The following is a 25,164-nucleotide window of genomic DNA, read 5'->3' as shown; positions in this document are numbered from 1 at the left end:
TGACTCGTTTTTCACAAATATTAAAATTAATATTATATGTGTTGTGTTAGAAAGTTATGTTGTACGAATTTTCTTAAGTAGTGTCTTAAATCTAGTCTTAGGGTATAACATAATGTTAAAATAGAAACCATGCTATGTGAGATACTTTTTTAAAGAAAGGACTCACAGTGAGATAGCAGCCACAGGACACCTAAATCTTTCAGAGAAAGATAATTTATTGCTCTCTTATCAGAACAAACAAACTTCTTCCCGCCTGCTCTGACATGGAGATGCCGTCAAGATTCAGAGGAAGAAGCTGACACTGACCAGACAGAAATCTGTGTTTGAATGGAATTTGTGCATCATGGATGAGGTGTATGAATATGTAACAGGTTATTGTTTTTAAGGGTTGATCCTCTGTTAAAGTGTGTCTTTTTTCAGGCTTATTTTGCCCAGAAAAAGGTACTTGGACATCCATAACGCTTTGTTCTTATTGTCTTGTATTGTCCTAAAACTCAATTGTCCAAACTTTTACTACCCTAATTATATGACTCTTTTTATAACAATTTAATTACTATTAAACTTTGAAAATTTTAAAAACAAGTGATTGGCATTTTTCACTCAGTGTCTGACACACAACATCCCATGTAGCAATGTTTCTGGGGGAGCCATTTACAACACGGGGGGGTTACAGGATGTGAAAAACACCAATCACTTGTTTTTTAAAAATTTAAAAGTAATAAAATGGTTATAAAAATAGCAATATAATTAGAGTAATAATAATTTGGGTAATTTGGATTAATATTTGCGAAAAGCCAATCATAAAATACGCATTTTTCCCACAGGAGGACTGGGCTCCCCCAGTTATTCCCTGCACAGGCGGGACCCCTCCCTTCCCCTCAGAGCTCTCCCGCGCTGAGGGGCCGCTGCCGCTTCCCGCCCTTCGCGCCCGCCCTCAGCGGCCGCCGGGAGCTGGGGCCGCCCCGGCCGCCCTTTTATCGGAGCCATGGAGAAGGAAAACCGCTTTAAATTGTTCATGCCGCCGCGCCTGAGCGCTGGGCAGGTGTCTGCCGGCAGATCCCAGGTAAGCGCTCGGCCGCGGGGCCGCTGAGGGCGGCCCATACCACCCCCCCCCCCCCCCCCCCCCCACCCGGCCGCCCCCTCGGGCTGTGCTGCTCTGGAGGCCGCGGCTGAGGAGGGGACGGGGGGAAAGCGCAGGGGCCCTTCCCCGGGGACACGGGGACAGTGCTGGGCCCGGGGAGTGCCCCGGCAGAGCCCCGGGCTGGAGCACACACATACCTGCCCCTTGTCCTGGCCTGGAGCACACACACACGTCCCGGCATAGGCCGGGACGGCTTTTGCACTCGACTCATTTCTGTGCGTGTGCCTTGAGTGGCGTATGCACAGACATCTTCGGTTTGAATTTCAAAGACTTTTGTTGTTGTTTTCTATCAAAACTGAAGGGAATCATCTTCTCGAGTATCCGCTCTGTGTTGTCAGTCCATGTGTGATGTGGGTAATTCAGCCCAGAGAGCGAGCAGGGCTCTGTCGCATGCCGGGCTCTGTGTACAAATCACCAACGGGACGGGACTGCTCAGGAACTGCCTTGAGCTGTTTTATTTTCCAGCATCAGTCTCATGGAATGGTTATGATAATGGGAAGATGCCAGCAGCTCACATCCCAGGCAGCAGACAAAGAACTTAATGTTACAACTTACTTTAAAAGTAAAAAACTTTTAAATACCAATCACACAAAACAAAAGCATATTGACAGCAGTTCTACCCAACCATTATACGCACATGTACCTTTGGTTAAGACAATGCTTGCTTATTTTGAATACAATACCTGCTTGTAAGCCTTAAAACACAATGCACACAGCTCCATTCTTAAGCTTTAAACTTCTTAATACCTCCCTAGATAAACCTTTCTGTAACTTAGGGAGTTATTCTGGCCAAGCGTTAATACACAGACCATTGTTCTATTTGTCCTTACTTTTCTACTTTTTACATAATTTTTCCACTGACCTATCTCATGGCTGCTGCTTGGCTCTGATCACAGTTCTGCTGTCTCTGAGGCCTGCCTTTTGCAGCTTTCCCAAACCCCTCTGATTTTATGGATTCCCATAGGCCCCGCTCAGATCCTCACACTGGCATTGGTGTCTTGGTCTCGCCAGATCAGTTGTGCAGTGAAAATGTTCTGTCCCCACACTGAGTTATGAGAATGCAACAAGTTATTTTTTCATGTCAAAGCTCCTTATGAAATATGTTGAGATTCAAACAGGATATTCTGACATCAGATGAGTTAGCTGTTTACAGGATGAACTTCTGTGACTGAAAAAACTTGTAAAAGAGTATTTTCATGCTGAAACATAATCAGATGTGGTTTAGAAGTGCCCTTGGAAGTAAAGCAAAGAAATATCAACTACTGGTCTTCAAAAAAGTAATTTGTCTCCTTGAGTCCTTTGCCATGCAGCAGTGCCCAGACAGGCAGGAGCTGCTGAGTTCCCTGCATTGAAAGCTCCCCTTTGGCCACAGTCTGTAAATCAAACTGCAGGACACCAACAGTTTGATCAACCACTGGGAAGTAAGAAGTGAGTTCCAAAGCCATTACCAATCCCTTGGGCTTTGAAAATTGTAGGCAGCTGTTTTATTAATGACAAATTCTATTTTCACATTATCTGTAGGGATTCTTTTTCCCTGGATTTTATAATTCCTCTTTACAAATCTGCCCATAAGGAACAAAGAAACTAAAAATTCTTAAATTTGTGCAGGGTTTTAACAGATGCTCAGATGATGAATTTAAGCTCCCATTGGATGTGTCGAGCCGTGGCGAAATCACTGATTCAGGTACGATTGGAATATTTGCCATGCACCTTCTTTAGATTTTTATATATTGTCAAGTTTTAATTTTCATGAGTAGTCCCACAGTTTCCTGTCTGTAACTGTTAAATACAGTTTCACTGTTACTTTTTTTAGAAATAAATTGATCAAAATCTCTTCATGTTTCAGATACAATTTTACAGCAAGTGAAACTTTGCTCTGAAGTAGATGAAGAGGTCAGCTAAGTATCAGCTCTGCACATCTCATTCCTTGGGGTCTTTTGAATTTGTTCCCAAACAGTGCCTAAAGCATTATTCAGTAGATATTTGAGGGCTAAAGGAAGTAGTCAGAAGGGAATAATGTTTTCTGTCTCCTGTTTAAAGCTGAATCACTTTAGAGGAAATATTTGTGATTTAGTGAACGTGCCTGGAAACAAATTTTTAAAAATTAAGGTGATTGCAATATTGTTGTTGTTTTTTTCTTTGTTTGAAGTGTCTGCAAAGTCTATGAGATTTAATTAGAGTAAGATTTAAACACTTAACTATCCTTGTGGAACTGCCTCTGAATACTCTGTTGAGGGGCAGAAGGGTTGAAGTCAGAGTATTCTTTGGAAAACTGAAGTGGATTATCCCAGTTGCCTGGTCTGGATTTATTTTATCTGTAAAACAATGAATTCAGTGGTTTCCTCAAGCACTGGATTCCTTTCACAGTGTATTTACCAGCAGATCTCTGCTGTAACACAATTCAGTACAGCTCATTTTTTTTGCAATAGCTTCTGTACTTTGCAGCTACAGAACACTGTTTGCTACCACAAAATAAAACACATTTCTTGTGCTCTCTGTGCTGATTTTCATATCCCTGACAACTTTTTAGACTTATTTAATCCTAAGCTATTAAAGTACCATCAGGACTGTAACAAAACTGTGATGCAGCCAAAACAAGGATGGTGTTTGGGGCTGTTGTAAGTGAACCAAAGGGCCCTTGGGGCTCATGTGTTGCTCTCCCTGCCTCGACCACTGGCCCAGCCCTGCTTGTAGGGCACTTTCAAGGTATTCTAAGGGCACAAGGGTGGTGGTTTTCCTTCCTGCTCCGTGTGTGAGCAGAGAACTGCTGGGACACTTGGATATTTATAAATCCCTGGGTCCAGATGGGGTCCATGCCAGGGTGATGAGGGAGCTGGCAGATGAGCTTGCCAAGCCTCTCTCCGTCATTTATCAGGAGTTGTGGCTCACTGTGAGGTTCCAGATGATTGGACACTGGCCAGTGTGACACCCATGTACACAAAAGGTAGGAAGGGGGATCCTGGTAATTCCAGGCCAATCAGCCTGGCCTCAGTGCCAGGTGAGATAATGGAGCAGTTCACACTGAGTGCTATCACACAGCACTCGCAGCATGGCCAGGCTATCAGACCCAGCCAGCAGGGCTTTACCAAGGGTGGGTCATGTCTGACCAACCTGGGCTCCTTATGTGAGCCTGGTGCATGCAGGAAAGGCTGTGGGTGTCGTGTATCTGGGCTCCAGCAAGGCCTTTGGCACTGTCTCCCACAGCACACTCCTGGAGAAGCTGCAGCCAGGGCTGGGACAGGAGCACTCTATGCTGGGCTCAGAACTGGCTGCATGGCTGGGCCAGAGAGTGATGGTGAACGGTGCTGCATCCAGCTGGCAGCCAGGCACCAGTGCTGTCCCTCAGGGCTGTACTGGGACCAGTTCTGTTCAATATTTTTATAGGCGACATGGATGAGGGCATCGAGTCCTTCATCAGTAAATTTGCAGAGGACACTAAGCTGGGAGCTTGTGTTGATCTATTGGAAGGAAGGAGGGCTCTGCAGAGAGACTTAGATCAGTGGGATGGATAGGCAGAGTCCAGCGGCATGAAGTTCAATCAGTCCAAGTGCTGAGTTCCACATTTTGGCCACAGAAGTCTCCTACAACGTTCCAAACTGGGAACAGTGTGGCTGGGCAGCGCTCAGGCAGAAAGGGCCCTGGGGGTGCTGGTGACAGCCGGTTGAACATGAGCCAGCAGTGTGCCCTGGTGGCCAAGAAGGCCAATGGCTCCTGGCCTGGATCAGGAATGGTGTGGCCAGCAGGAGCAGGGAGCTCATTCTGCCCCTGAATGGGCACTGCTGAGGCTGCACCTTGAGTGCTGTGTCCAGTTCTGGGCCCTCAGCTTAGGAAGGACGTTGAGATGCTGGAGCACATCCAGAGGAGGGCAGCAAGGCTGGGGAGGGGTTTGGAACACAAGCCCTGTGAGGAACGTTTGAAGGAGCTGGGGCTGTTTATCCTGGAGAAGAGGAGGCTCAGGGGTGACCTTATGGCTCTCTGCAGCTTCCTGCAGGGAGGTTGGAGCCAGGTGGGGTAGGTCTCTTCCACTGGGCAGCACTGACAGAACCAGAGGACACAGTCTCAAGAGACAGCAGGGAAGGGATAGGTTGGATATTAGGGAAAAATTTTTCATTAAAAGAATAATGAAGCACTGGAATGCTCTTCCCAGGGAGGTGGTAGAATCTCCATCTCTGTATGTGTTTAAAAAAGCCTGGACATGGCACTTGGTGCTGCAGTTGAAGTGTCAGGGCATAGGTTGGACTCAATGATCTGAGAGGTCTCTTCCAACCTCATTATTCTGTGATTCTGTGATTCTGTGATTCTGTGATTCTGTGATTCTGTGATTCTGTGTGTGTCCATGGCAATATCACAGATACTCCTGGGCAAAGTCTCTGAAGCTGCTTTTACTTAACTCAGCAGTGTCTGTCAGAAGGAGAGGACAGAAATGGGGTGAAGAACCTGCTAGAAGGAATTTTGGCTTCACTGATAATTCTGGCAAAATTTTTGTTGATTTTGGTGGACTGCAGTTATCCATGTCTTTAAGCCCATCTATTTGGTGATGTCTGAAGGGGATTTGGGATATTTCATTGTATTTGTTTCTCCTATGTGCTCTGTAATGCCTTTTGATACGTACACAGAGGATGCACAAAGATTTAAACTTGGGCTCCTGATCATATCTAAGCTTATATCACCATCTGTGGAAAAAATATTACTCTTGTGATGTTTCTACGAGATAAATACATTATCTACAACAGTATTAATTAGATATTATATACTATTAATTAGATAGTATTTGAGATTAACTTGTGGAACCTGTTTTAATAGAATCCAGAAACAACGAATGAATTGTTCTCAAAACTCTACAAAGAGGCTGAGAAGATCAAGCAGTGGAATCTGACTGTGGAAAGTGAATTAAACCAGAAAGAAAGAAAACTCCAAGAGAATAGAAAGATTTTTGAAGCACAGAAGAAAGCCATTCAAGAACTGCAGGCCAGTATTGTATAGTGTACATTGAATATATGAAGTTCAATGCTTCCTGATTCAGTTTGACACTTTTATTGATACAATTAAATATTAAAGACTGTTGCAGTTTGGTTTGTGCCTTGAGAAAATGATTATTTTGAGAAGTTGCAGGCACCTGTCCTGTGTGAGGGTGTGTATGAAGAATACACCTGTAAGTGTCTCATTTGCTGGTAAATTATTGTTCATTAATTATTGCATCTTTCATGCAAAATATGACTCAGCATGTAATACCAGATAAAACAGACTCTGTCTACTGATGCCCCAAATGACTTTTTCATGAGGGATTTGAGAAGTTCAAGTGCATTTCTAATATATTTTTCAATAACAGTGTCTTTTTGCATTTGTTCCCTATGAAATCAGTTTGAAAATGAGAAACTCCATTTGAAACTGGAAGGTGAGATATGTGAAAATAAAGATCTCTTGAAAGAGTAAGTAATAGAACCAAGGATATATTTTTGTGGTGGAAATAATCCGTTTCCATGTGGGCAGTTTTATGTAGCTGTTTAATTTTGAAGGTCATTTCCATTGTTACTCCTTAGGTAAACAAAGCACTGTGCACTCCTGTGCAAACATGATATTTTTCCCTCCTTTAGAGCTGCTGCTTCAAGGCATCTGTGTAATCTGCTCAAGGAAACCTTCACTCACTTCACAGAGAAGACCAGCAAATGTAAATGCTTTTTTAGCTTTTATTTATCAGAGTAAATGTACTTCTAGCTTGCTCTAAATTCACAAACAGAAGAAAGAAGAAGAAATTTCTCGTGCTGTTCAGAAAAGTTCTCCAGCTGAGATTGACTGGATGTGGCTCTCAGAATGAGAAATGAATTTTAAGTGGCTCACAAAATTGGAAGTGAAGCCCCAGGTCTAACAGACTTGTGGTTTGTAATGCTAAATGCAGAGGGCTTTTGAAGGCAGTGAGATTGTTTGCTGCAAGGTTGCCAGCCTGGGAGCTCTTTGGGTGCCCAAACAGTGCTCCAGGTTTGAGGCAGTGCCCACAGCCCCGACTGGCACTGGAGCCACTGCAGAGCAGGGCAGGGCTCCCCAAGGCTGCTCAGCCCATTGAAGCTTTGCAGTCCCAGCCACACTCTGGGAATATATTCAGACATGAGAAGTGACACTTCATGCCTGGTTTTAGGCAGTAGAATCTACTCTGAATTCCCAGCACTCTGGGATTTCCAGAGCTGACATTTCCTGTTTTCAGCCATACACATTTATGGGGAAAAAAGGTCTGAACCCCAAGGTGTAATGAGTAACTGGAATTCTTCTCATGAAACGGAACAAGCCAAGACAGTTGGATAACTTATTGAAGTTTAAATTCTTGAGGTTTTAAAATATGTTCTTGATTGGAAATCCTACTTTATATGCAACTTAGAATTGGTATTATAATCATTAGAATTTTACTAACTTGATCCTGGATACTTAAATGTCTGTTTCTTTTTAGCCTTAATTCTAGAAACACTTGTATATAGTTGTACTGTTCTTTTTTGATAGCTGTTTCTGTTACTGTTCTCTTTTTAATTGTTTTCTTAGGAAAAAATAGTATCAATTACAAAAGTGAAAGGAAAGAAGGAAAATATGGACCTGGAGTGTTGTTGCAATTTTATAATGACAGCTCTGTGGTTATAGGTATCTGCTGATAGGAAGAAATTCAGTGCTAAACCCTAGATTACAGTTTATCAATACTAACAGTTATGATACATTATTATTAAACAGCATTAATACTATAATAATTAATATGGTCACATAAACTGATCCAGAATTACACTTTTCACAGAAAAAAATATCTTAGGAAGGAAATTTAAAAGCTGAGCTTGCTCAGTGTTTCAATGAAATACACATTTTCCCTAGATTCTGTAACTTCTGGCACCATGTTTCATAATGACTTATTTAATAAGAATGGAGCTGAGAATTCCTTTTTGAATTCATTTTGCTGATTAAGTATAATGACTTGGGCAGCTGGCATTCTTGTTCAAAAGAAAAACTTTCTCATATGTTCTTGCTTTGATAGATGAACAGGAAAAGGAAGTTACAATACAATTGTATGAGGAACTTCACAGCAACATAGAAGTAAGTTACCAAGCTCGATGAAAGGAATGTGAGTTACGTGAGCTGAGCTGAGTTCCATGTTTATGTTGGGATACTGTTTTTATCCATCCTGTGTGGGTATCATGTCATGTGTGATGCAGGAAGTTGGGTTTTCAATCCCTTTTCAAGAATTATTTTTGTGTTCTATCAAACACATTCAATGGAGAAGGTGCAGCAGTGTGTGGGATGTAGATCCTGTGATCTGGGTGATGTGTGCTTAGTGCTGGGTCACTGCCACAACTTCTGGCTTCTTTCTGGGCTCTGTTTCATCTCCCTGCTGGTTCCTCAGAATGGCTGAGGTGGGCAGCAGCCCCTGGGGAAGTTCCAGGGTTTCCAGTATTGAATTTCAAATATTAAATTTTGTTTTTAGAGAATGACAGTGGCATTTGAAGAGCTTTGTGTGCAAGCAGAGAACAACAGATTGGAAATGAGTTTCAAATGTGAGATTCTGTTTATTGAGTTTATGCAGCTGGCTCAGTTTTGTACTTCATAGCTTGTGTTACACATGCAGTGTCAGGGCAGAGAAATGTGAAGGGCTGGAATGGTGAGCAGCTCACACTGAGACACTGGGACCCTTCTTTTATTCATGCTGCCTTTGGTCACTGCCTGGCCCTTTCTGTTGCTGTTCCACTGGGCCAAAGCTGGAACTTTATTTCTCAAACAGTCACTCAAAATTGAAGTTTTGTCTGTGAAGTACAGTCTAAAGATCAATACTTACTTCCCATAGTTTGTTTATTTAAATGACAATGCACTAGTGTATAGCTACAGAAACTTTAGCTAAATGCTCTCTCTCTGTATGTATAGCCTGCTATGTTCCTGTTTCATTCTCACATGCTCTTTTCTGTTTGTATTTTGATTATAAAATCAAACATTGCCTCAGCAATTACTCTTGGGAAACAAATGGTACAGCTGTACAATTCCAAGCAGTCTTAAAGTGGAAGTTATATTGAACTTGGAGTATATTTCAGCTAGAATGTTAACTATGGATGTTACTGTATTTCCAAAGTAAAAGAAGAAGCAAAAAAAGTGGACAAGTTTGAGAAAGACTGCAAACTGGAAGTCAGTCAAAAGGAAAAGCAGGTTTGCTCATTTTACCATCTAACATGTAGAGCTTTATTTGTGCCTAAAGGGGCAATGCAAGAGCCAAGAAGTGTTTCTGGGTATTAGTAAAAAAGACAAAATAACATCTGAAGCTGCATTTAAGTCAAATTCCGCTAAGTTTAGTGGTGTTTCAGTACCTTTAGTCTCCTGGAATTTATGGTTTGATTTTGAATTGGAGAACTTTTTTGTTTAGAGTTATGTGACTTGATCAATATTTGGCTAAGATTATATCTAAACAAATATTATCTATCTGTCTTTCTGTCTGTCTGTCTTTCTGTCTATCTATCTATCTATCTATCTATCTATCTATCTATCTATCTATCTATCTATCTATCTATCTATCATCTATCTCTGTTTGTCTATCTATCTGTCTAATCTAACTTGAATGACAGCAAAATGGCTGCTTATTATACCTGGATACAAATGAAAATTAATATCTGTCCCTTTTCCAGACTTAATAATGATACTTCTTGCATTTTTCTAGATTTCAGCTCTTACCATACAGAGAGATGAAAAAGATGATGTCATAAAAGACATCGAGGCTCAGCTGCAGACATCACAAAATAAGATTGCTGACTTAATGGAAGCAAAATGTAAGAGTTCTGCCTGCTGTGTTTAAATGTAATTGTTTATAGAATTTCAATGTAGTTGTTTATGAATATTTATTTATTATACGTAATTGTTTATAGAAGCATAGGAAACAGGGCCATGATAGTCTTATTCTGTTGCTGGTTGGCAGCAGAGTTTTGGGGCCTTGAAGGCCTTATTTTTGTTTGGAACAGGAGCTGCTCATGTGGGAGCAGGACTGGCAGGGCAGTTTTTAGGGTGAGTCAAGCAGTGAGAGCTTTTGAAAATTACAAGGGAAAAATATGTTGCTTCAGTTTTGCAAATGTACAGTCAGGCAGATGACACTGAGGGAACTTACTTTTCAGAACTTGATTGCCAATACTTTTAAGCCATCTATATTCAAATTTTATATATTATTTTATAGTATATGATGTCAGTACCATTGGTCTTTGTTACATTCTTTAAATGTATGTAATTTTCCACTTTTAACAGCATTTTTTAGTAAATATCCTATTTTTTAAAATATAAACATCTTTTTTTGTTTAGTACATAATGAAGAAATGTTAAAGGGATCCCAGGGCAGTAAAGAACATTTGAGGGCAGAGCTAGAAGAGGGTAAAATTTCATTGCAAAAGGCAGAGGTACCCCTTGCTTGTAGTTTTACAGTAGAAATAGATTAGATGAGTATTTGCATAAATAATTATGGATACTTTGGACATGAAACAGCTGTAGCTGTTTGTTGCAAAAGATGTTTAGAAACGATATCATGTCTTGAAGGTTACTCAGAAGAACTTGGAAACTGAATTCCAAACTACAGTGAAAACATTAATTCAGGTCACTGGATAAAAGGAAGAGCAGGAGGAAGAATGTAAAAAACTGAAGGCTTTGCTTGCAGCCCTGACAGAGGAGTTTGAGACTTCTGTTGCCAATTTGAAAAGTTTGCAAAATAGGCAAATGAATGAGTTTAAATTCCAGGAGTGATCTTACAGGTTGCAGTCTATGACAAAATCAAGAACAACTGGAAATGAAGCTGAAATTTGGAGGTTTCTTTCACACAGTGGTCTAAATGCAGAGAACTTAATGTAATTTTTTTTTGTTTGTGATAGTTGATACTGTATAAAAAGTAAATTTTTGTCCCCTTCAACTTTCATAATTCTGTCTTTAAGAAATACAGATTTCTTAAAGGTAGGTATATATTTGTTTACTTTTATGTCTGCTGTTCTGAGGTTGTACAAGTGAAATTTGATATGTATTGCAGGCAGATATCTCATCTGCCTGGTGAAAGGTAAATGTTCTTAAAGTGCTTGTGCTAAGACTTTGTCTTATTGTCCTTGAAGTTTCAAATGCAGTGCTTTGTACTCTACATTTGGGGTTTTTAATTTACCATTTCCTTAGATTAAAGAAATCTGAAGATGATTCAAAGCTGCTTACCTTGGAGCTCCAGAATAAATCTGCTGAACTGGGTAAGGCTTGTAGAAAGGCAGAAAATGAGCTGGGCAGTAATAAAAATGTTTTCTGCTCTTTTCTGGAAATGGACTGTCTCTGGTAGTTGGGAAGTGATTTTACATTACCTGTACCTGTCAGGAAGGCCTGGATTTATTTTTACTCGGCTGAACCCTTTTCTTTGGGGCTCATTGGTGCTGGCAGCAGCCACAGGGCAGTGCTGTGCACAGCTCCAATAGTCAGACCATTCATGCATGAATTCCTCTGGAGGTAATTTTGGTTTGCAACTCAGAGCAGCAGCACTGCAGGTGCCAGGAGTGACTTCTGCAGCAGAGATAAAACCCTCCCATGGAGGTTTCTGTGACCCTCCCCATGCTGGAAGTGGAATGATGCTGGCAGGGGTTGTCTTTAAATATCATCAATTTGATACCCTGTGGTTTCTAGGGATGTGCTCCTTAGTCCCCAGAGTAAGCGCTCTGTCTTGCCATTGAGAACTTGCAAAAAATACCAGAATTGTGGATGTGCACATAGAAACCATCTCGAAGTTAGTAACAACTGGTTTCCTTTCTCAGCATATCCATCTGATACCTTCAGCAGTTCAGATTTTTTTTCTGGAACAATGCAGGTGCATCAATACTTGGAGAATACTCTAGTCTTACAGTCCATGGTTTATTTGAAGCTATATTTGTGGAAAACATAATGGGCTCTAAATTTTATTTAGGGTAAATATTTAGTTTCTCTTCAGATATAGATTTGCTAATGTCTGAATCATTTCCTCAAGTCTACATTTAGATTAAGTCATAAATTAGCTTTTCAGTTTCTTAACTTAATCCAACAAGTTTTGAGAACTGGGTATTGCAAAAGGGGAAATGTTTTATACTGCCTGCTAAATATGAAAAATCATTTATGTTCCGTTCATTTTACATTCCATGTGCTGTAGAAGAGATGACTAAAGTGAAATGTGATAAAGAAGTGCAACTTGAAGAGCTGTCAGAAACTCTGGTAAATGTTCATTTTATTAATCTCATGGCATTTGCTCTTCATATGAAATTCCTCTTGCTTTGTAAGTATCTTAAATGCCTTAAATAAACTCCATCTAGTCAACCTTAACATTTCTACTAAACTTTCTCACATACAATTTCAGTGTTTTCTTTGAAGAACTTCTTTATTGCCTCTGTTTTTCTTGTCTCCTGTGCTTTTGGTTTTTCTTGTCTCCCATGTTTTTGGTTTTCCTTATCAATTTTTTTGGTTATTTCCTTCTTTGTTCATGCCCATTCAAAGGCCACTCCCTCTGGATATAAAGTTTTCTCATTTTTTCTTCCTTCCAGGAAGGTAATTAACTCTGGCCTCTGTGAACCCTGCTGTGCTGTGACACAGGCCCATTTTCTGTCACAGCAGTCTAAGCTATATGAAATACACTCTTAACAGAGGTTTATTTTCATTATGATTTTATATTTACAAGTCTAACAAGAATCCATATCAACTAAAGTTAAGATAGTCTGAAATCATGTGTGCATTTTACTGTGTCTGCTTGTTGTTATAATCTGTGCATTGAATGTTCTGAACTGAGTTTCACTCATTTTCTAAAATGGGTAAATTGGAGGACTTTTATTGAAGAAGAATCTTGAGGCTACTGTAGAAAATATGCAGAGAGAGAAAAATGTGGAGAGATAAATGAAAATGCTCTCCAGATGAGAGAGGTCTGAAGCAGGGCAACAGTAACATGTTTTTAGAAATAGTGAAGTTACACATCATGACTTGGATTCAAGTTTATACATAAGAAACAGCACCCAGAGCAGGGTCCCACCCTAATTGTGCAGCCCAGGTAATGAAACTCACAGCAGGGGACAGACATGAACAGCACCGGTGTCACAGTCCACTGTCTCACACCACTTCCAGATCCCAGCAGAGACTGGAAAGATCCAAACTGGATAATCCATGGCATGGATGTTTTTGGGTTCTTCTGAAAGCCTTGTGCTCTTAGCTCACGTCTAAAAACCTCCAGCAGTTGGAGTTTGCACATGGATACTGAAAACTCTTCCTTTCCATTTTGCAGAAAGAATTGCAGGATTTGAAAGCACAGCTGACATTTACAGCTGAGAAGGAACAAGATTATTTAAAGCAGCTTGTGACTCTGAAAACAGATCTTGAACAAGAGGCGTATGACCATTTTGAAAATATAATATTGGATTAGTTTTGGTGTAATATAGAAGTTGCTTTAATCCACAGTGAAATGAACTATGATTGTTTTCTAATGGAAGTTTTGAACCACGTATGTGCCATTAATTATATACTTACATTTCTAAATTCCACTTTCTCTATTTGTATGTATTCTATGGCATATGTAGTTGTTCCGTATCTCTCTGACTTATTTAACAAGAAGAGCAAGTTTCTGAATTCATTGCTAATCTTGCTTTGAACTACATCACCTTCACTAACCATTATATTTATATAAAAGTTGACTCTGAGTTTCTTTCCTTCTTCTGTCCCCTTTTTACATCTCTTTGACTCTGCTGCAAAGCTTATATTTGTAGATAAAGGCCTGGACTTTTTTTCAGCATGGAATAACACTTGATAATGGGTAAGTTTAATTTAAAAGGAGATTCAAAATGCATCTTCTTATTCCTCTTGGCCATTTGGTTTAAATTAGGTTAAAGAATGAACAGCTAACAGTGTATCTCAGTAAGCTTTCACTAGAGAAAGAACAAACAGCACAAGAGAAAAATGCTGTGGCTGCAGAACTCCAGAAGCTGCAAGAACAACAAGAGGCAAGTTGTAAACTTCCAGCTTTCTTGAAAGGACAACACTCAATTTGACAAATGACTCAGTTTCACAAATTAGATGATGAGCTGCAACATGACTTGGGTCTGTAGAGTACCTGAGCTATTTTTTGTATTTGAATTGGAAAGGAAGTATATTACACTTCTGAACAAGGCAGGTCAGTGTGCTCTGGATGTATTTGAATTTTTTAAGAAGTCACTTTGAATTTTATTTCTTTGCTGACACGTGGGTCTTTATTTAGGATAGTAAGAAAGAAGAAGAAAATACAAAGCAGTTAGTTGAAAACCTAGAAGAGGCAAATAGCCAGCTAAGGCAAGTAAAAACAAATAATAATAACTGATATTGTTCAAGGAAGTAGACTCAGTTTGTTCTGTTCATATGCTGCTTTCTGGGATTTTTTGATTAATGTTTTTCTAGATTACATAGTTAAACAGAAACTATTCAGAATTGCTGTTGGCCAAGTACAAATTGTCTCAGATTAGAAATACCAATGGCTGCAGGAACAATGTTTGCCATCATTTTGTATTACATGGTAGGAGCTGTCTTGTTTTGCATTAGACATCTCAGGTGTGAAAGAAATTAAAATGGAAACTGAAGGTTATGGATTAAATGTGACAAGGCAAAACTGGATCAGAGTTACTCTCTGTATCCTCCCCAGTTCAACAGACAGGCAGCTCCCATGTTTCACAGCTGCATTGCAATAGTCCAGGTCAGGATGTATCTTCCTTGGGGTCCTGGAACATCTTTTCCTACTTAAAAGAAGTATGGACAGTTCACATATTGACTTACTGGGCATGTCGCTGCATTTTAAGAACATTTTCGTTGAGCAGGTTATGAAGTTCACATCAACAATAGCAGCTCTTTTCAGAAAATAAAATATGGGTTTATTAGAAGTACTGAAAATAAGTTAAAGGCAATAAGGAAATATTTACTAATGCTTGTTAATTTGGCACTTAGAAATGAACTGGAGTCTTTGAAGGAGAAAATGGCAAAGCCAGGTGAAGAGATGAAAAGTACACTGGATGAAAGAGAAGAAAATGTATGTCATGTGTCAGGAAAATATCTTACAGAACCTGCAGGGCAGCATTCAATGTAAAATCTTTGTTGGGGTTTTTTCTGCAAAGCTCTGCCTGGGGGATGTGATCTCTGCCAGAGGTTTCTTCTTTCCCAGCTGCTGCCAGCTGTGCCATTGTGTGTCCACATGTGAGCCCTGGTATTTCAAAAGACAAGCACAGTCACTGGGATGTTCACTCTGTGCTGGAAGTTTAATATTAAAGATTTATTTGTTTGTTTTCAGGCAAACAGAGAACCTGCTTTTGTTTTTTCATATACCCACTCAGTGATGGATGGGCTCTGGATTAGCTTTTTTTATGTAGTGTGAGTTTGAGCTTAAATAGATTCAAACACTTTACTTTTCTTTCTATTGGTTCAAAGCAACCTGGGGTTTTTAGCAAATTTCAAAATTTCATTGTAAAAGTCAAAGATTTGCAATTTAATTTCAGGTTAAGAGAACTGAAAATGAAATTTCAAGAAAGGAAAAGCCATTGAAGATTCTAGAAAATAATTGGGAAAATTCATTTTTTCATGGATGTAGGGAACTTCATACAAGTGCATTTTTTAAATTGTGAAGATCTTGGGGTTTTTTTCTTCTTCTTTCTTAACTCCATAACCACTAAAGAACTGGTTCACTGCTATTAATTAACATCTTATGGTACTTTATGGCTAAAACTCTGAATATTTTAACATGTCAGCTGGTGTTTCAGTCCCATTGGAACAAACCAGACTGGTGCAAGGGCAGGTTTGAGAACATCTACAGAAATTGCTCACATAGGGAGCCATTTGTAGAACTTACTAATTCATGTCTGAAATATCTCTTTCAGATTAATAATTTAAAGAAACACATGGAAAATAAAACCAAATGCATTGAAGAGTTGCAGCAGGAGGTGTGTTGAGATTTTAAATGTCACAAATACATAAATACATTATAGTTTGGGTTGCTTTTCAGCAGGTTTGGGTCTGCTGTGATGTCTTTAGATACACCTATGTAATTTAAAAATTCTCCTTTCTTATCCTAACCCTGAGCAAACCTAGGGAGTCATCTTAGGGATCACTTAATTTGTTAAATGAGCCTTAATTTGAAAAAAACAATTACAAAAATAGTATCTTTAATAAACTTCTACTCTTTTTCATTTAGTGCATAGTGTTATTTATGTACTTGTAATGAGTATCTCAGTTACCACTAGTAGAAAAGAATTCTGCATGGCACAAACTGTAGTAACTTCACTGTAAAAATAAATAACTTGTGGTTTTGGTCATGAACATCTTCACACCTTCTGTCAGCAGCGTCTTAGTTTTAATTCCCATTCTGCACCTCATTTGTTATTCCCTGCTGCTGCTCAGGAGGAGCCTTTCTGAAGGTCATAAAGAAACAGTAATTATCACAGAAATTAGCTGAACATTCATTTGTTTGAAGAATTGTTCTGGAACCTGAGCTGCACAACAGAGAGTTATTTGCCTGATGAAAGCTGGAATTTCTTGATGCAGTTAAACCATGACATAATTCTATTAATTTATTAAGGTACAGTGCTTGTTTTGTTTAATTTCAACAGAATAAGGTGCTGAAAAAGAAAATTACTGCAGAAAGCAAGAAAAGCAATACTTATGAAGGGAAGATAGGTTTAAATAACATCATGTAGAAGATGAGGTGAGTGTTTTTAAGTCCCACTGTAAATAATGATAATACTTATTAAATACATTCTGAACTGGTTTTTGGATCTGGGATACAGACTTTGCAGGAATGATCTCATAGTTTTTAGAAGATGCTTCCATTTTTAATCATTGGGCACTGACTATTGGACATTTAAGAGATGGATTCACATTGCAATTGATTGTGTTTTTAATCTGTTCCTTACTTTTTTTTTCTTTTGTTGATAGTGGACTGAACAGGATTCAGCAACTTCATTGTAACAGAAAAGCATTTAAAAGACATATATATATATATATATATATATATATAACTCTTTTTAGGCTGTTCTTTAAATGCGTTCTGCAGTGGCAATCCCTCTGATGGGAATATTGTGTCCAGCTTTGGGTACTGCACATGAAGAAAAGTGAAGTTTTTGAGGATGTTCATATGATAAACTTAAAAGGAAAAACTGTAAGGATAAACTTAAAAGGAAAAAATCAAAATGAACAGCTGGGAGGAAAATGTACCATAAAACCTGTGAAAATCTGATACAGATTTACAAGAGAGGGAATAAAATCTCCATCTGTATTTGTTTTTTCCAAGGCATTCACAGCATTTAGGGTGACTGCTTAGGGCAGTCTTCCCCATTGTGCTGTTGCCATTGCTCCTTTGAGTATTTTCTAACTCACTTCAGGCCAAAGTTCAACTCTTTATTAAAAAAAGCTGAACTTTAAATAGGAAACACTTGAATCATTAACCTGAAAAGTAACAATGTGTTGTGTGTTTATGCTCAAAAATAAGAGGTAAGAAAAAAATCATCAACATAGTAATTCCTAAACAAATAACAGCAGCAATTCTACTTTCTCCAAAGGTGAATAAATTGCAGTTAGAGATGGAAAATATGAACAAGCAACATAAGGAAGAAGTTGACATCTATCAAAAAGACATAGAAACAAGAAAAGTAAATGAAAATAAACTTCGTGAAGAGGTGAGAGGTGTTAAATTTTACTGCAATTTAATTTTTTTTAATTTAAAATGTTTTTATGAAACTTTATTGGCCAGAGTTCTTGCTCTTACTTTTCAGATATAAATGGAACTTGTTGTGAATCCCTTTGAGCAAAGCTTTAGTACATTAGGTGTTTAGGTTGAAGTATTTGAATATGTCTTTGAAAATGAGAACTCCATTAAAAATTCTTTCTTTCAAGATATAGTTCAAAGAAATTCCACCCTTGGTATAAAGTCAGCCCAGTTAAATTAGATTATAACTTCTCCCACATTAGGATTTTTCCGCCCACACTTTTTTTAAGGCAATGCTAAGAAATATTAGGGCAGAGGGCTTGAAATGGCCTTTTGGTTTGCAGTGAGCTTGCCTGCCACGGCTGTACCTTTGATCTTGCCCATGTTAACAATCTGCAGAAAAGATGAGGGATTGGAAAGGGATCTTAAAAGCAAATGAAGCTCAAGTGGGACTGCAAACTTTGCACCCACAGGGGGAAGAAGAAATTAAGATTTAAAAGAAATATATTATTGTGTTGATGAATTAAATGCAATTTATTACTGACAGGTAGAAAAGATGAGGTTGCTTTGTGAGGAAACTGCAATGATACAGAGAGAAACTGATGCCAGATGTCAGCACAAGATAACTGAGATGGTGGCACTGATGGAAAAGCACAAGGTCAGAGATTTTCCTGCTTGGTGTGGTTTGCAGTGGGTGATACCATGTCAATACCATGTTTATAACTTGTGACACCACATTAATGACCTTTCAAAAGCAGAAACAGGCCTGAGTCTGGGAAAAGGAAGCTGAACACATGCTGGACTTTGCATCATCTAAAATCAAATTCATTTGAAGATTATGAACACATTCCTATGGGCAGATAAATTCCATTCATCTAAACTTCTGGGATTTTTATATTTTTTTTCAATTCAGGCTTCCTTTGATACCATGTGAATGCAATATATTTTAGTATCAGTTTGGCTCTTTCTCTGAGGTTACTTAGTGACTGTCAGCAGTTTAGCCTGACACATTTTAGTTTACCTTTCTATTCCTCGTTTTGCAATATCTTTAGCAGATACATTAATAAAGATAGCACAGCTGGCTTAGTGCTGAGCACATATTGCTGCACAGAAATAAAGCACTCTCTGCCAGTCCACAAAATAATACTTGAATTGAGCATTTCCTGTTTTACAGTTTCTGCAGAAGCATCAATGGATCTTTTCTTTCTGAAGCTTAAGGGCCTGGTTTGAAAAAAATGTTTTAAGGCTGGATAACTCTATAATTGCAACATTTAGTCACATGTTTCGAGTTTGTTGTTGGTTTGGTTTTTTTAACACAGAATGAATATGATAAAATGGTTGAAGAAAAAGATGCAGAGTTAAAAGTATATAAAATGAAACAGCAAAAGCAGTTCTCATCAGAAAGAGCACTGGTAAGGAGCACTTTGCAATGGTCAATAATTCAGTGAAGGGGCTGATGTCCCTGTGTAGTGGTTTTATACTGGCTAAGTGCCAGGCACACACAAAAAAACATTCAGTCATTTTTCTCTGCTGTAGTTGAGCAGAGGAGGGGAAAGAAAAATTCAAGGACTGAGTTCAGGTAAGGATTAGGAAAAACACTTTGAGGGTAAAGCAGATTGAAACTTAAATAGTATAAAATAATAATTATTAATAGAATTAAAAGTGAGTAATGAGAATTAATATAAACCTTTAAAACATCTTTTTTCCCAATCCCTCTCTCTTGTCCACTGTCAGCACAGAGAGACAAAAGATGCGATCTTCAGTCAGTTTGTGACTTCTAAAATCTTTTTTCAGTTTGCTTAGAGAGTTCCTTTTCCTGCTGTGCTCTGGGGTCTTTCCCACCACAGACAGTTCTCTGGGAACTTTTCCAGTGTGCTTTTAATTTTTACCAGTAGCAGTGCCACCCAACCCGCTGCGAAAGATCTTATTCTGGGCACTAAAAACTCAAAATGTTTCTAAAAATAAATTGCAGTAGCAGTGTGTTTGTGTCTGCTCTTCCAGATAGTGTGTCATGTTCTGACTTCCCACTTTGATTAGGAAACTTTTGTTTTAAATATTTAGATTGTGCCCTCTCACCCCTGCTCTCCCAAGGGTTTTAAGGTATTACCTTGAACACTTCTGATCAAATACCTGTTTCTGACAGTGCTTCAGTCTTTGTTAAACAAGCTAAAGCAAAGCTTCAAGTATAGGGCTGAAAAGCACATAGAATTATCTTGTGTATCTAATGAGTGTCCCTGTTAATTACTGTCTCACCTGGGACTGTTTTCCTTTTTCTGGGCTGTGCAGAGTTAACCCTGTCCTTTATTTAATGGTTTGTAGGAAAATGAGCTGTCATGATTGAAAAGGGACTGTCCTCCCTTAAGGAACAACTGAAAGCAGAAATGGAAGAAAAGGTGGAGTTTTTTATTCCCTGAGCAGTGGGGGTGACAGGTGTGGCCTGGGCTTGTGCTGTGGGAGGAGTTGGGTAAGAAATGAAACTGAACAGAAAAACAGTGACTTTGGAATGCTGGGCTTGTGCTAAATCTGGTCATAGATTTGTGTGAACTTTGTAACAGTCTGTGATTATAGATTATATATAAATAAACAAACAACAAAACAAAACTCTCCCTTATTTTTGGTAATTTTAACTAGCTAAAGCAAAAAAGTTCCCTAAACTGCAGAGTTTTTTCAGTGACTTTTGAATGCTGGGGTTGTACCAAACCTGGTCATATTTTTGTGTGAACTTTGTAACAGTCTGTGATTATAGACTGTGCTCTGTCATTACACCAAGAAGATTTTTAACAACTGAATTCAAATCAATATTTCCTTGCTGTCACATAACTCTTTGTAGGAGAATCTTGTAAAAGAGCACTCTGGCAGTATGAATGCTGAAAGTGAAAAGAAACACAAGGTAACTTGAACTTTTTAATTGCTTTTAGAATTTGGGAGTGTTTATATGTGTAGAATCAATTGAAGTGCCATGAGAATTTATTTGCATTCAACAAAAGACATTGGAATGCTTTTGACTTCAAACTTTTTAAATTATAGAAAATACAAACTTATGTTCCTGGGACTCCTAAACCTTGTTTAGATCTATACAGTGAATCTATTCATGTAAAAAATAGAAAGTCTCCAAATTATATTCCTAAAATTAAAAAAAAAAAAAAAAGTAAAAATAAAAAATGTGTTCTTCAGAACAGGAAGTCCCTTGGACAGTCCAACATTGAAGTTTTGTAACTCCTAACAGTGAATTTTTCTTGTTGCATTTTTCTGCCTGTATTTCTTACTTCTCTGTAGATGATTTTTTTTTTTTCCCCCGGGATAAGAAGGGATTTTAAAGGGTCACACCATTCCATGGAGATATTAGACAGCAGTTTCTGGAAGGGCTCCCAGTGTGTAATTTTTCTTGCTCAGTTGCTGACTTTTTATGTCTCTAGAATTATTTTACATAGTCTTACAAGTGTCCATTTGTAAAGGCACTTTTCCTCTATGGAAGAGAAAAAACCTGATGTAGCTGTAAAAATGGTCAAAGTATCAAAGTAGTCCTGACTGCAGAACTGACCCTTCTTCCTGTCAGGAGTTCACTTGTGGTTTTCACATTGCAGCAATGGAATCCAGCACCATTTTGATGTTATCTGTCTAAAAAAGGACTGCACTGGACCATTCAATGCTTCTCTGTTTAACTTCTAATGAAAAAACTATTTTAAGTAACACCAATCTTGATATAGCTATCAATCTTTCTCTGAAAGCCTTTTCCTGCAGTTTTGTTTGTTCCCATTTTCTTTGATGTTTGATAGAGTCCAATGTAGTGGCTACAGTTCAGAATAACCTGGATTTCTGCAGACAAGCATGGAGAACTTAAATACAATGTGCCATGAAACTCAGCTCTTCCATAGCTTCCCTTCATTCTCCTCATTTGGCAACAAAAAAATTATAAGAAATGGTATTTCCACCCCTCCCCACTTTGTTTGGGTCTTTGCTCCGTGTTTGGATGGAAAGATCAGAGTTCCACCATTTCTGTCAGGTGAATTCTTGGACATTCAGACTGTAAACTGGGTCCAGAGTTTGGCTTTAGATTCCATACTTACCCCATAAAATATAATCTAAAAAGAGAAACATTTTCTTTCCCAGACATATGTTATAAAGACTCCTCCAGTGGATAAAATGCAGAGTGGAAGAAGCACAAACCTGCCTGCAGAGCAGAGCAGCAGGAAAAAGCAGAAAGTGCTTGTGCAGCTGGACACTGAGTCAGACAGCTCTGAGCACACTGACCTCCTGGTAAGAGTCAGAGAACAAATCATGTGCTGAGCAGCTCTTTGTGCTCACTGCTGGGGCTGAGAATGGAAATAAAGAGTTTGGGCTTCCACATTCCAGCCAATATTTATGTGTATATTTTTAATTTATTGGTTCTTTCTGGAATTGTCATTGTATGTACATAATTAACATTCTTTTTATTGAACTGTTATGCCTCATAATGACATCTTAACTTTTTTTTTCATGGTTTAATATCCTTAGGGGAAAGAAAAAGTATTTTTAATATAGTGTGACTAAGTAACTTTCTAATTTATTACAGCATAGTCTCGGAAGAAGAAATGTTTAAAAATTTGTACAAAGATTATCCACAAGCTTCACAATTACATTCCACAGCACCACAAAAGGTATGTTAGCCTTTCCTAAGATTAAACCAAGCAGTTAATCAGATTGTTTACAGAAACTAAAGGATGGCTTTATTTTCCTTCCCAGAGCCCAGCTCCATGCAGTGTGAAATCTCCAGGCTCTGCTCTGAAACTCAAAACCATGAGGAGAATGTGCGAGGCGGGCTGAACTGTGCTCTCCAAAATGGATAGGAGAAGGAAAATTAAAGACACTGTAAAGCTCTTTGCTTAAAATGCAGAAATGCCCAGTGCCCTGGCACTGCTTGCAGGGTTGTTTTTCTCTCAGAGTTGGTGCTTTGTTGCATTTTTCTGTCATACTCAGTGTGTTTAATACTGTGTTCATTCCTTTACACATATAAACTTTATAGATCCATAACTGCAACCCCTGCAGAGCATCTTCCACCTTTCCTCCCTTGTGCTGCAAAATGTTGGGACACAAATTGGCCACTTTTAAATTTGGAAATAAAGAGAACTACATAGAACTACATAGAAAGTTGTTTCAAAGCTGTTTCTAGCATTAGAAATTCTAGTTTTAAATAATTTCTGTTCTTTTACATTTACTCTGTTTCTCTTAACACATAAATACTTAGTGGAGAAAATGTAGCTGTTAAATGTATGTTCTTTTACTGAAGTCCTCTTGCTTTTTCCTGCATTTTAATGGCTGTTAGACCTGTCTTTTAGATTGTTTTATTTTCAGTATGTTAAAATGGTTTTGAAACTTCTAAAATTTCAGCAGAATTACTTGTATTTAAAAAAATTTCAGCTTCATAAGGATTGAAATATGCATGTTATAAGATTGTGAAGACAATGTTAAGATGCCATTAAATTGTTTATCTGAAATATAAAGTGTGGGACTATTTGTTGTTGCTTTACATATTTGAACACAGACAGAAATCACCCCCCAGCCTTCCTAGGGACCAGCACAAGTGCAAGGATAGTTTAGAACATCTATTTCTGTATTAATCCTTGATTAATCTTGGTTTCACAACAATGACAAACCCTACTTCAGAGCCTAGACATAACAAGAAAACTACAAGTACATCTTAAAATATCATGAAAAATCAAAAATCCCAAATGCAGCTGAAGTGGGAAGCAAAACATATTTGTTTTATTCTTTTTGTGTAGTCTTAGGGATAGGCCAGTAGTTTGGGTTCCTTATGTTGAGCTGTTGAGCAATGATGTAAATGAGATTTGTTATTGTATGCAGCTAACAAATATTGTGCAAAGACCTGGAAGAATATGATGTGCTTTCCCCATGAGCACCTGAAAGTGAAAAATGGAAGTTTGTACTGCCCACTTCTAGACTCAAACAGTAACTAATCAATTAGAGCCTTGGTAATTTTAGGGACATGAATCCATGGTATATCACATAATTCTCCTGATCCTGTGAGTGTGTCCTGTGAGGTGCTGTGTCAATCACCTGAAAAAGGACAAAAATATTGCCAGCAACACTGCAGAAAGCTTGCAGGAAATGCAAACAGCAGGGGAGGGTGTAAAATCACATCTGCCCGTGTCTGTGCGTGATTTCATTAATGGATGAGGGTGCCCTGCTTGTGGCCATGGCAGCAGTGCACGGCTCCATCTCTCCTGTCTCTCTCTCTGGCCTCAGGCCCAGTTCCCTGGGGCACCCATGGGGGAAAATCCAGGGAGTGAGAGAGACAAAGAGCCCAAACTCCTGGGCTCAGGCACAGACAGGTCTATGGGGGAAGGAAAAGCTGTGCAAGGAGGCAAAGCCAGGAATTCATTCCCTGCTTCCCATGGGCAGGTGAGTGTTCGTCCGTGCCCAGGTGAGCAGGGCTCCAGCCCAGGCAATGGTGACCTGGGGACACAAATGCCATCACTGCCAGCATCCCCCCCTTTCTGCTCCTTCCCCCTCTTTCCAGACTGATCCTTCTTCCACACACTCTGGGAATGCCCTGGGCTCGAGTCAGGCTCCCTGTCCCAGCTGTGTCTCTGCCCCTTTCTGCTGCTCCCCCAGCCCTTCACTGCCAGGGCAGGATGAGGAACAGGAAAGGCCTCGGCTCTGGGCAGGAACAAAAACCTCCTGGAACCTTCCCTCTGTTTCCAGGCCAAACACAAGCCCTGCCCCAGAGAAGCCCCTAGGAAGGAAGTTCAGCCTCCCCAGCCCAAAGCAGTGCCCAGAACCCATCCCAGCTCCAGGCACTTCCTTCCCTGGAGCGTCTCCTCTAGGGCAGGGACACCCCAGCAAGCGCCAGGCCGGTGGCGATTGCAGCTCGGGGGAAAACAGGCGGGAGGGGATCCATGCTGGGAGTACCAGTGGTGCTTTATGGGCCAGCACACCCAAGGGCTCCAGGCACAGAGAACCAAGAACAAAGCAGAATCCAGGGTTTTATATGGGACAAGGGAGGTGGAGCTTTGGTGCTGCCATGGTATTTTCTGAAAAATCCCTTTGCCAGGAGTTTTCTCCTGAGAAGCTGAGAAGCCTCAGAGGAAAAGAAAAACAATAATTATCTGCTGCTGTGGAATGCAACAGGTGCATCTTTGATTGGTCCATGTTGGTTGTTTCTAATTAATGGCCAATAACAGTCGGCTGGCTCGGACTCTCTGAGAGTCACGAGCTTTTGTTATTCTTTTCTATTCCTTGCTGGCCTTCTGATGAAATCCTCTCTTCTATTCTTTGAGTATAGTTTTAATACATCATTTTCTTTTAATATATTATAAAATAATAAATCAGCCTTCTGAAACATGGA

General features: G+C 39.2%; 1 pseudogene; it reads left to right on the top strand.

Moving 5' to 3' along the window:
• Nucleotides 1-985: 985 nt before the first annotated feature.
• LOC134413922 (synaptonemal complex protein 1-like) lies at nt 986-22,685 on the top strand (annotated as a pseudogene).
• Nucleotides 22,686-25,164: the final 2,479 nt, after the last annotated feature.

Source organism: Melospiza melodia, unplaced genomic scaffold (genome assembly GCF_035770615.1).
Source record: "Melospiza melodia melodia isolate bMelMel2 unplaced genomic scaffold, bMelMel2.pri scaffold_61, whole genome shotgun sequence".
NCBI lineage: Eukaryota > Metazoa > Chordata > Aves > Passeriformes > Passerellidae > Melospiza > Melospiza melodia.
Note: the sequence above shows the minus strand (reverse complement) of the source record. Positions and strands in the feature narration are given on the sequence as shown.